Source organism: Micropterus salmoides, unplaced genomic scaffold (genome assembly GCF_014851395.1).
Source record: "Micropterus salmoides isolate LMB-PRFRI ecotype aquatic unplaced genomic scaffold, ASM1485139v1 Ms_hic_scaffold_5, whole genome shotgun sequence".
NCBI lineage: Eukaryota > Metazoa > Chordata > Actinopteri > Centrarchiformes > Centrarchidae > Micropterus > Micropterus salmoides.
The window spans coordinates 54448-64505 of record NW_024044237.1 but is presented as its reverse complement, the minus strand read 5'-3'; the positions used below and the strand labels follow the sequence as shown (position 1 = coordinate 64505).

Below are 10058 nucleotides of genomic sequence, written 5' to 3'. Positions count from 1 at the left end.
ATCATTGCCTCGTAAACATTGACAGAAACATTCAGTAAATGCCTGTGTTATTGTATTGCTTCCCATGGAGAAGTTAGCAGTGCTTTACCAGAATCAGAATTTTTTTTGAGGTTGACATTTGTACAGTGAACCATTTCCCAGCTTCTGTAATCTGGAGATTATGGGCAGATATTCCATGCACCTGAAGTTAAAGTTGGCAGTGGTGGGATTTGAACCCACGCCTTCTACCTCTCTTTCCAGGGTACAAGGTTGTTTATTAGTCGTTAAACAGCACAAGGCTGCATAACCAAATGAAATTTGTAGTTCCTTCGTGCTACACACACAACATATAATTACGTCTAGGCCTATATTAAGATATGGTAACATTAAAAATAAAATAAAACAATTCATAGTTTTCAGTCACGTGACATGCGCGGCGGCGAACTGGAGGGCAAACCAACAGACCAACATAGCGGCTCACACCGTGCCTCCCCCGTAGAGACGCCGCAATAGCAGTCAAATTTTATTTGGATCACCTTTCAACTTAAGAAAAATCTAAATATGAGCACAAACTGCAAGTGTTGGGCATATCCCTTCCATATAAAGTTACAGCATCCGCTGCCGCATTTCTACCGTTAAAAACCGCCAGGTCCCTGCCACCGCTGGACTGCGGTTATTGTTTACTTTTACCTTCTGGGGAATCCCTCACCTAACACAGCCCAGGCTTGTCTCCTCCTCGATGTGCATCCGAAAGCACAACAACCATCCAGGATTTTGAAAAGTAACAAACTCAGAGTAACAGTGTATCACTTGCTTATTGGTTGGCAGGCAGCAGATTATAACGTATTTTTTGCCCTCCAAGGGAGAGTTTTACTTGGAATGTGGCGTCACGTGAAAACTGTGAATACAGTTAGTTATATACATACATATATAGCCTACATACACATAGGCTACACCCACAACATTCCAAAGTGCATTTTTTGAATTTGCATCTAGGATGAATGCAAACAGCAGCATCCAGATGAGAGCCCAGGTTGCTCTGATAGTGGCCTTCAGCTCTTCTGCATTGTTGGGTCTGGTGTATCGCATCTTCCTCTTCACAATACCCCATAGGTTTTCTATAGGGTTAAGGTCAGGCGAGTTTGCTGGCCAATTAAGAACAGGGATACCATGGTCCTTAAACCAGGTACTGGTAGCTTTGGCACTGTGTGCAGGTGCCAAGTCCTGTTGGAAAATGAAATCTGCATCTCCATAAAGTTGGTCAGCAGCAGGAAGCATGAAGTGCTCTAAAACTTCCTGGTAGACGGCTGCGTTGACCTTGGACCTCAGAAAACACAGTGGACCAACACCAGCAGATGACATGGAACCCCAAACCATCACTGACTGTGGAAACTTTACACTGGACTTCAAGCAACGTGGATTCTGTGCCTCTCCTCTCTTCCTCCAGACTCTGGGACCTTGATTTCCAAAGGAAATGCAAAATTTACTTTCATCAGAGAACATAACTTTGGACCACTCAGCAGCAGTCCAGTCCTTTTTGTCTTTAGCCCAGGCGAGACGCTTCTGACACTGTGTCTTGTTCAAGAGTGGCTTGACACAAGGAATGCGACAGCTGAAACCCATGTCTTGCATACGTCTGTGCGTGGTGGTTCTTGAAGCACTGACTCCAGCTGCAGTCCACTCTTTGTGAATCTCCCCCACATTTTTGAATGGCTTTTGTTTCACAATCCTCTCCAGGGTGCGGTTATCCCTATTGCTTGTACACTTTTTTTTCTACCACATCTTTTCCTTCCCTTCGCCTCTCTATTAATGTGCTTGGACACAGAGCTCTGTGAACAGCCGGCCTCTTTAGCAATGACCTTTTGTGTCTTGCCCTCCTTGTGCAAGGTGTCAATGGTCGTCTTTTGGACAGCTGTCAAGTCAGCGGTCTTCCCCATGATTGTGTAGCCTACAGAACTAGACTGAGAGACCATTTCAAGGCCTTTGCAGGTGTTTTGAGTTAATTAGCTGATTAGAGTGTGGCACCAGGTGTCTTCAATATTGAACCTTTTCACAATATTCTAATTTTCTGAGATACTGATTTTGGGGTTTTCATTAGTTGTCAGTTATAATCATCAAAATTAAAAGGAATGAACACTTGAACTATATCAGTCTGTGTGGAATGAATGTATACATTATACAGGTTTCACTTTTTGAATGGAATTACTGAAATAAATCAACTTTTTGATGATATTCTAATTGTATGACCAGCACCTGTATATCCTCCTCTGTGTTGGCCTGACCACTCCTCTCCTTATGGTGAACTTCATATCCTCTGCTGCCATGCGGCTTACACCTGTTGTTTTACCAATTAACACTGTTTTCCAGCTGTTATTCATTACTGTGTTGTTGATTTTCTATATTTTTACATTACTGGATAAGAAGTTCTCCATTATATTTCAACTTCAGTCTCACCGTATTTTTTTAAAAGTTATACATGCATAATTTGACACACAATTGTATTTCTTAAAAAATGAATACAGGAATAACATATGTAATGCTGTATCTTTCATTAATGCTTGGTTTCTTACAGTAATCTTGATATAGTGCTGGCCGTATCTGTTGTGTTTCTGCTCATCATCTATCTGTCGCAAATTCCTAAAAGCATCTGTCGTAAATTCCTTCACCCACTATCTGACGTGTTTTTCTAAAGCATCTGTCGCAAATTCCTTCACCCACTATCTGATGTGTTTTTGTAAAGCATCTGTCGTCTTTTCCTTCACCCTCTATCTGACGTGTTTTCTGTTCAGCAAGTTCACTCAAAGTTCACACAAGCTGTAATAATCAGAGGTTGGAAGTTGACAGTCAAACCCTTCATCAGTAATTAAACATGTAGTCTTAATCAGTAATTAAACATGTAGTCTTAATATCAGCAGACTAATACATCAACAGTCCCTCATGTAGTCATAACAACAGTAGATAACAGTAGAACGAAGCATGCACTGTCACAGCGTCAGCAAATTTTGGACACCCGCAGCCTCTCCTGCAGTCATAATCTACAGTAGATGACAGTTGAACAAGGCGTGCATAGTTACAGCGTCTGCGGTCAATACTCCCACTCAAGGATCTAACCACAGTGAGCTCATTTCTGTATTCATGACTACAGTTCAGCACTTACAAGTAAAGACAAGGCACATCTAGGTTAAAAGATTAAAAATAAGTAAGGATCGTTAATAAAATGATTAAGAATGATTAATTTATACAACTCAAGTCTCTGGCTCTCTTTCCTCTCCTCTGAGCGATCACCGCACCCACCGTGGCGCCTGGACCTCTCTTTCCAAAGGGGTCATTTGCTTGTACTGGTTGAGCGCCAATTCATACCGGCAGCAGTTTCAGATTTCTCTGCTTTGACAAGAAGTGCTTCTAAATAAAGAGCCTTGTTTGACCACAACTGGAATTTTTAGTGTTCAGTCAACAAGTTTCTATAATTGTGAGCAGAAATTCCTTGTGCCTGGAGGTAAATTTGGCAGTGGTGGGATTTGAACCCACGCCTCCATAGAGACTGGAGCCTAAATCCAGCGCCTTAGACCACTCGGCCACACTACCACATGTGCCATTTGCTTGTACTGGTGGTTTTTCCAAGAGAGCACTAAATGATCAGATTCCAAACGGTCCTTGTCCATAGCGACATTGACAAGGAACAGTGCTGCCATCCAGCGCAATAAAGCGCTAAGCCATACTAGAAGCGGTTTCACGCTTTTCTCTGCTTTGACTAGAAGTATTCCTAAAGCATAAAAGTGCAAACATTTGTCTTTGGTCACCCCTGATATCCAGTTTATGATCGCCAAAACACGTTGCGGCTCCGTAAGCCCACAATGCTGCTTGACAGGACCCTTGCCTTATCTGTTACAGTGAGTCTCTAAGGTAACATGTAACTGTTTCTTTGTGTTTAAAGGGATCGATTTTGAGTTTACCAAGACACACAAACCTGCAAACAGGTTGCAAACCTGTTAAATGGTAATAATAAATGGCAGATTAATCATTGCCTCGTAAACATTGACAGAAAGATTCAGTAAATGCCTGTGTTATTGTATTAGAGAAGTTAGCAGTGCTTGACCAGAATCAGAATTTTTTTTGTGGATGACATTTGTACAGTGAACCATTTCCCAGCTTCTGTAATCTGGAGATTATGGGCAGATATTCAATGCACCTGAAGTTAAAGTTGGCAGTGGTGGGATTTGAACCCACGCCTCCGTAGAGACTGGAGCCTTAATCCAGCGCCTTAGACCGCTCGGCCACACTACCAATCTTTCCTGGGTACAAGGTTAGTTCCTTCGTGCTACACACACAACATATAATTAAGTCTAGGCCTATATTAAGATATGGTAACATTAAAAATAAAATAAAGCAATTCATAGTTTTCAGTCACGTGACATGCGCGGCGGCAAACTGGAGGGCAAACCAACAGACCAACATAGCGGCTCACACCGCGCCTCCCCCGTAGAGACGCCGCAAAAGCAGTCAAATTTTATTTGGATCACCTTTCAACTTAAGAAAAATCTAAATATGAGCACAAACTGCAAGTGTTGGGCATATCCCTTCCATATAACGTTACAGCATCCGCTGCGGCATTTCTACCGTTAAAAACCGCCAGGTCCCTGCCGCCGCTGGACTGCGGTTATTGTTTACTTTTACCTTCTGGGGAATCCCTCACCTAACACAGCCCAGGCTTGCTCTCCTCCTCGATGTGCATCCGAAAGCACAAAAAACCATCCAGCATTTTGAAAAGTAACAAACTCAGAGTAACAGTGTATCACTTGCTTATTGGTTGGCAGGCAGCAGATTATAACGTATTTTTTGCCCTCCAAGGGAGAGTTTTACTTGGAATGTGGCGTCACGTGAAAACTGTGAATACAGGTAGTTATATACATACATATATAGCCTACATACACATAGGCTACACCCACAACATTCCAAAGTGCATTTTTTGAATTTGCATCTAGGATGAATGCAAACAGCAGCATCCAAATGAGAGCCCAGGTTGCTCTGATAGTGGCCTTCAGCTCTTCTGCATTGTTGGGTCTGGTGTATCGCATCTTCCTCTTCACAATACCCCTAGGTTTTCTATAGGGTTAAGGTCAGGCGAGTTTGCTGGCCAATTAAGAACAGGGATACCATGGTCCTTAAACCAGGTACTGGTAGCTTTGGCACTGTGTGCAGGTGCCAAGTCCTGTTGGAAAATGAAATCTGCATCTCCATAAAGTTGGTCAGCAGCAGGAAGCATGAAGTGCTCTAAAACTTCCTGGTAGACGGCTGCGTTGACCTTGGACCTCAGAAAACACAGTGGACCAACACCAGCAGATGACATGGAACCCCAAACCATCACTGACTGTGGAAACTTTACACTGGACTTCAAGCAACGTGGATTCTGTGCCTCTCCTCTCTTCCTCCAGACTCTGGGACCTTGATTTCCAAAGGAAATGCAAAATTTACTTTCATCAGAGAACATAACTTTGGACCACTCAGCAGCAGTCCAGTCCTTTTTGTCTTTAGCCCAGGCGAGACGCTTCTGACACTGTGTCTTGTTCAAGAGTGGCTTGACACAAGGAATGCGACAGCTGAAACCCATGTCTTGCATACGTCTGTGCGTGGTGGTTCTTGAAGCACTGACTCCAGCTGCAGTCCACTCTTTGTGAATCTCCCCCACATTTTTGAATGGCTTTTGTTTCACAATCCTCTCCAGGGTGCGGTTATCCCTATTGCTTGTACACTTTTTTTTCTACCACATCTTTTCCTTCCCTTCGCCTCTCTATTAATGTGCTTGGACACAGAGCTCTGTGAACAGCCGGCCTCTTTAGCAATGACCTTTTGTGTCTTGCCCTCCTTGTGCAAGGTGTCAATGGTCGTCTTTTGGACAGCTGTCAAGTCAGCGGTCTTCCCCATGATTGTGTAGCCTACAGAACTAGACTGAGAGACCATTTCAAGGCCTTTGCAGGTGTTTTGAGTTAATTAGCTGATTAGAGTGTGGCACCAGGTGTCTTCAATATTGAACCTTTTCACAATATTCTAATTTTCTGAGATACTGATTTTGGGGTTTTCATTAGTTGTCAGTTATAATCATCAAAATTAAAAGGAATGAACACTTGAACTATATCAGTCTGTGTGGAATGAATGTATACATTATACAGGTTTCACTTTTTGAATGGAATTACTGAAATAAATCAACTTTTTGATGATATTCTAATTGTATGACCAGCACCTGTATATCCTCCTCTGTGTTGGCCTGACCACTCCTCTCCTTATGGTGAACTTCATATCCTCTGCTGCCATGCGGCTTACACCTGTTGTTTTACCAATTAACACTGTTTTCCAGCTGTTATTCATTACTGTGTTGTTGATTTTCTATATTTTTACATTACTGGATAAGAAGTTCTCCATTATATTTCAACTTCAGTCTCACCGTATTTTTTTAAAAGTTATACATGCATAATTTGACACACAATTGTATTTCTTAAAAAATGAATACAGGAATAACATATGTAATGCTGTATCTTTCATTAATGCTTGGTTTCTTACAGTAATCTTGATATAGTGCTGGCCGTATCTGTTGTGTTTCTGCTCATCATCTATCTGTCGCAAATTCCTAAAAGCATCTGTCGTAAATTCCTTCACCCACTATCTGACGTGTTTTTCTAAAGCATCTGTCGCAAATTCCTTCACCCACTATCTGATGTGTTTTTGTAAAGCATCTGTCGTCTTTTCCTTCACCCTCTATCTGACGTGTTTTCTGTTCAGCAAGTTCACTCAAAGTTCACACAAGCTGTAATAATCAGAGGTTGGAAGTTGACAGTCAAACCCTTCATCAGTAATTAAACATGTAGTCTTAATCAGTAATTAAACATGTAGTCTTAATATCAGCAGACTAATACATCAACAGTCCCTCATGTAGTCATAACAACAGTAGATAACAGTAGAACGAAGCATGCACTGTCACAGCGTCAGCAAATTTTGGACACCCGCAGCCTCTCCTGCAGTCATAATCTACAGTAGATGACAGTTGAACAAGGCGTGCATAGTTACAGCGTCTGCGGTCAATACTCCCACTCAAGGATCTAACCACAGTGAGCTCATTTCTGTATTCATGACTACAGTTCAGCACTTACAAGTAAAGACAAGGCACATCTAGGTTAAAAGATTAAAAATAAGTAAGGATCGTTAATAAAATGATTAAGAATGATTAATTTATACAACTCAAGTCTCTGGCTCTCTTTCCTCTCCTCTGAGCGATCACCGCACCCACCGTGGCGCCTGGACCTCTCTTTCCAAAGGGGTCATTTGCTTGTACTGGTTGAGCGCCAATTCATACCGGCAGCAGTTTCAGATTTCTCTGCTTTGACAAGAAGTGCTTCTAAATAAAGAGCCTTGTTTGACCACAACTGGAATTTTTAGTGTTCAGTCAACAAGTTTCTATAATTGTGAGCAGAAATTCCTTGTGCCTGGAGGTAAATTTGGCAGTGGTGGGATTTGAACCCACGCCTCCATAGAGACTGGAGCCTAAATCCAGCGCCTTAGACCACTCGGCCACACTACCACATGTGCCATTTGCTTGTACTGGTGGTTTTTCCAAGAGAGCACTAAATGATCAGATTCCAAACGGTCCTTGTCCATAGCGACATTGACAAGGAACAGTGCTGCCATCCAGCGCAATAAAGCGCTAAGCCATACTAGAAGCGGTTTCACGCTTTTCTCTGCTTTGACTAGAAGTATTCCTAAAGCATAAAAGTGCAAACATTTGTCTTTGGTCACCCCTGATATCCAGTTTATGATCGCCAAAACACGTTGCGGCTCCGTAAGCCCACAATGCTGCTTGACAGGACCCTTGCCTTATCTGTTACAGTGAGTCTCTAAGGTAACATGTAACTGTTTCTTTGTGTTTAAAGGGATCGATTTTGAGTTTACCAAGACACACAAACCTGCAAACAGGTTGCAAACCTGTTAAATGGTAATAATAAATGGCAGATTAATCATTGCCTCGTAAACATTGACAGAAAGATTCAGTAAATGCCTGTGTTATTGTATTAGAGAAGTTAGCAGTGCTTGACCAGAATCAGAATTTTTTTTGTGGATGACATTTGTACAGTGAACCATTTCCCAGCTTCTGTAATCTGGAGATTATGGGCAGATATTCAATGCACCTGAAGTTAAAGTTGGCAGTGGTGGGATTTGAACCCACGCCTCCGTAGAGACTGGAGCCTTAATCCAGCGCCTTAGACCGCTCGGCCACACTACCAATCTTTCCTGGGTACAAGGTTAGTTCCTTCGTGCTACACACACAACATATAATTAAGTCTAGGCCTATATTAAGATATGGTAACATTAAAAATAAAATAAAGCAATTCATAGTTTTCAGTCACGTGACATGCGCGGCGGCAAACTGGAGGGCAAACCAACAGACCAACATAGCGGCTCACACCGCGCCTCCCCCGTAGAGACGCCGCAAAAGCAGTCAAATTTTATTTGGATCACCTTTCAACTTAAGAAAAATCTAAATATGAGCACAAACTGCAAGTGTTGGGCATATCCCTTCCATATAACGTTACAGCATCCGCTGCGGCATTTCTACCGTTAAAAACCGCCAGGTCCCTGCCGCCGCTGGACTGCGGTTATTGTTTACTTTTACCTTCTGGGGAATCCCTCACCTAACACAGCCCAGGCTTGCTCTCCTCCTCGATGTGCATCCGAAAGCACAAAAAACCATCCAGCATTTTGAAAAGTAACAAACTCAGAGTAACAGTGTATCACTTGCTTATTGGTTGGCAGGCAGCAGATTATAACGTATTTTTTGCCCTCCAAGGGAGAGTTTTACTTGGAATGTGGCGTCACGTGAAAACTGTGAATACAGGTAGTTATATACATACATATATAGCCTACATACACATAGGCTACACCCACAACATTCCAAAGTGCATTTTTGAATTTGCATCTAGGATGAATGCAAACAGCAGCATCCAAATGAGAGCCCAGGTTGCTCTGATAGTGGCCTTCAGCTCTTCTGCATTGTTGGGTCTGGTGTATCGCATCTTCCTCTTCACAATACCCCGTAGGTTTTCTATAGGGTTAAGGTCAGGCGAGTTTGCTGGCCAATTAAGAACAGGGATACCATGGTCCTTAAACCAGGTACTGGTAGCTTTGGCACTGTGTGCAGGTGCCAAGTCCTGTTGGAAAATGAAATCTGCATCTCCATAAAGTTGGTCAGCAGCAGGAAGCATGAAGTGCTCTAAAACTTCCTGGTAGACGGCTGCGTTGACCTTGGACCTCAGAAAACACAGTGGACCAACACCAGCAGATGACATGGAACCCCAAACCATCACTGACTGTGGAAACTTTACACTGGACTTCAAGCAACGTGGATTCTGTGCCTCTCCTCTCTCCTCCAGACTCTGGGACCTTGATTTCCAAAGGAAATGCAAAATTTACTTTCATCAGAGAACATAACTTTGGACCACTCAGCAGCAGTCCAGTCCTTTTTGTCTTTAGCCCAGGCGAGACGCTTCTGACACTGTGTCTTGTTCAAGAGTGGCTTGACACAAGGAATGCGACAGCTGAAACCCATGTCTTGCATACGTCTGTGCGTGGTGGTTCTTGAAGCACTGACTCCAGCTGCAGTCCACTCTTTGTGAATCTCCCCACATTTTTGAATGGTTGTTTCACAATCCTCTCCAGGGTGCGGTTATCCCTATTGCTTGTACACTTTTTTTTCTACCACATCTTTTCCTTCCCTTCGCCTCTCTATTAATGTGCTTGGACACAGAGCTCTGTGAACAGCCGGCCTCTTTAGCAATGACCTTTTGTGTCTTGCCCTCCTTGTGCAAGGTGTCAATGGTCGTCTTTTGGACAGCTGTCAAGTCAGCGGTCTTCCCATGATGTGTAGCCTACAGAACTAGACTGAGAGACCATTTCAAGGCCTTTGCAGGTGTTTTGAGTTAATTAGCTGATTAGAGTGTGGCACCAGGTGTCTTCAATATTGAACCTTTTCACAAATTCTAATTTTCTGAGATATGATTTTGGGGTTTTCATTAGTTGTCAGTATAATCATCAAA

The 10058-nt window shown here is 42.7% G+C and overlaps 4 non-coding genes across 4 annotated transcripts; all 4 read right to left on the bottom strand.

The window, feature by feature from the left end:
- Positions 1 to 3482: 3482 nt before the first annotated feature.
- On the bottom strand, positions 3483 to 3564 carry trnal-uag. The gene has a single exon. It is a non-coding gene; the product is annotated as a tRNA-Leu (tRNA).
- Positions 3565 to 4181: 617 nt separating this feature from the next.
- trnal-aag lies at positions 4182 to 4263 on the bottom strand. The gene has a single exon. It is a non-coding gene; the product is annotated as a tRNA-Leu (tRNA).
- Positions 4264 to 7467: 3204 nt separating this feature from the next.
- Positions 7468 to 7549, bottom strand: trnal-uag. Its single transcript has one exon. It is a non-coding gene; the product is annotated as a tRNA-Leu (tRNA).
- Positions 7550 to 8166: 617 nt separating this feature from the next.
- trnal-aag lies at positions 8167 to 8248 on the bottom strand. The gene has a single exon. It is a non-coding gene; the product is annotated as a tRNA-Leu (tRNA).
- Positions 8249 to 10058: the final 1810 nt, after the last annotated feature.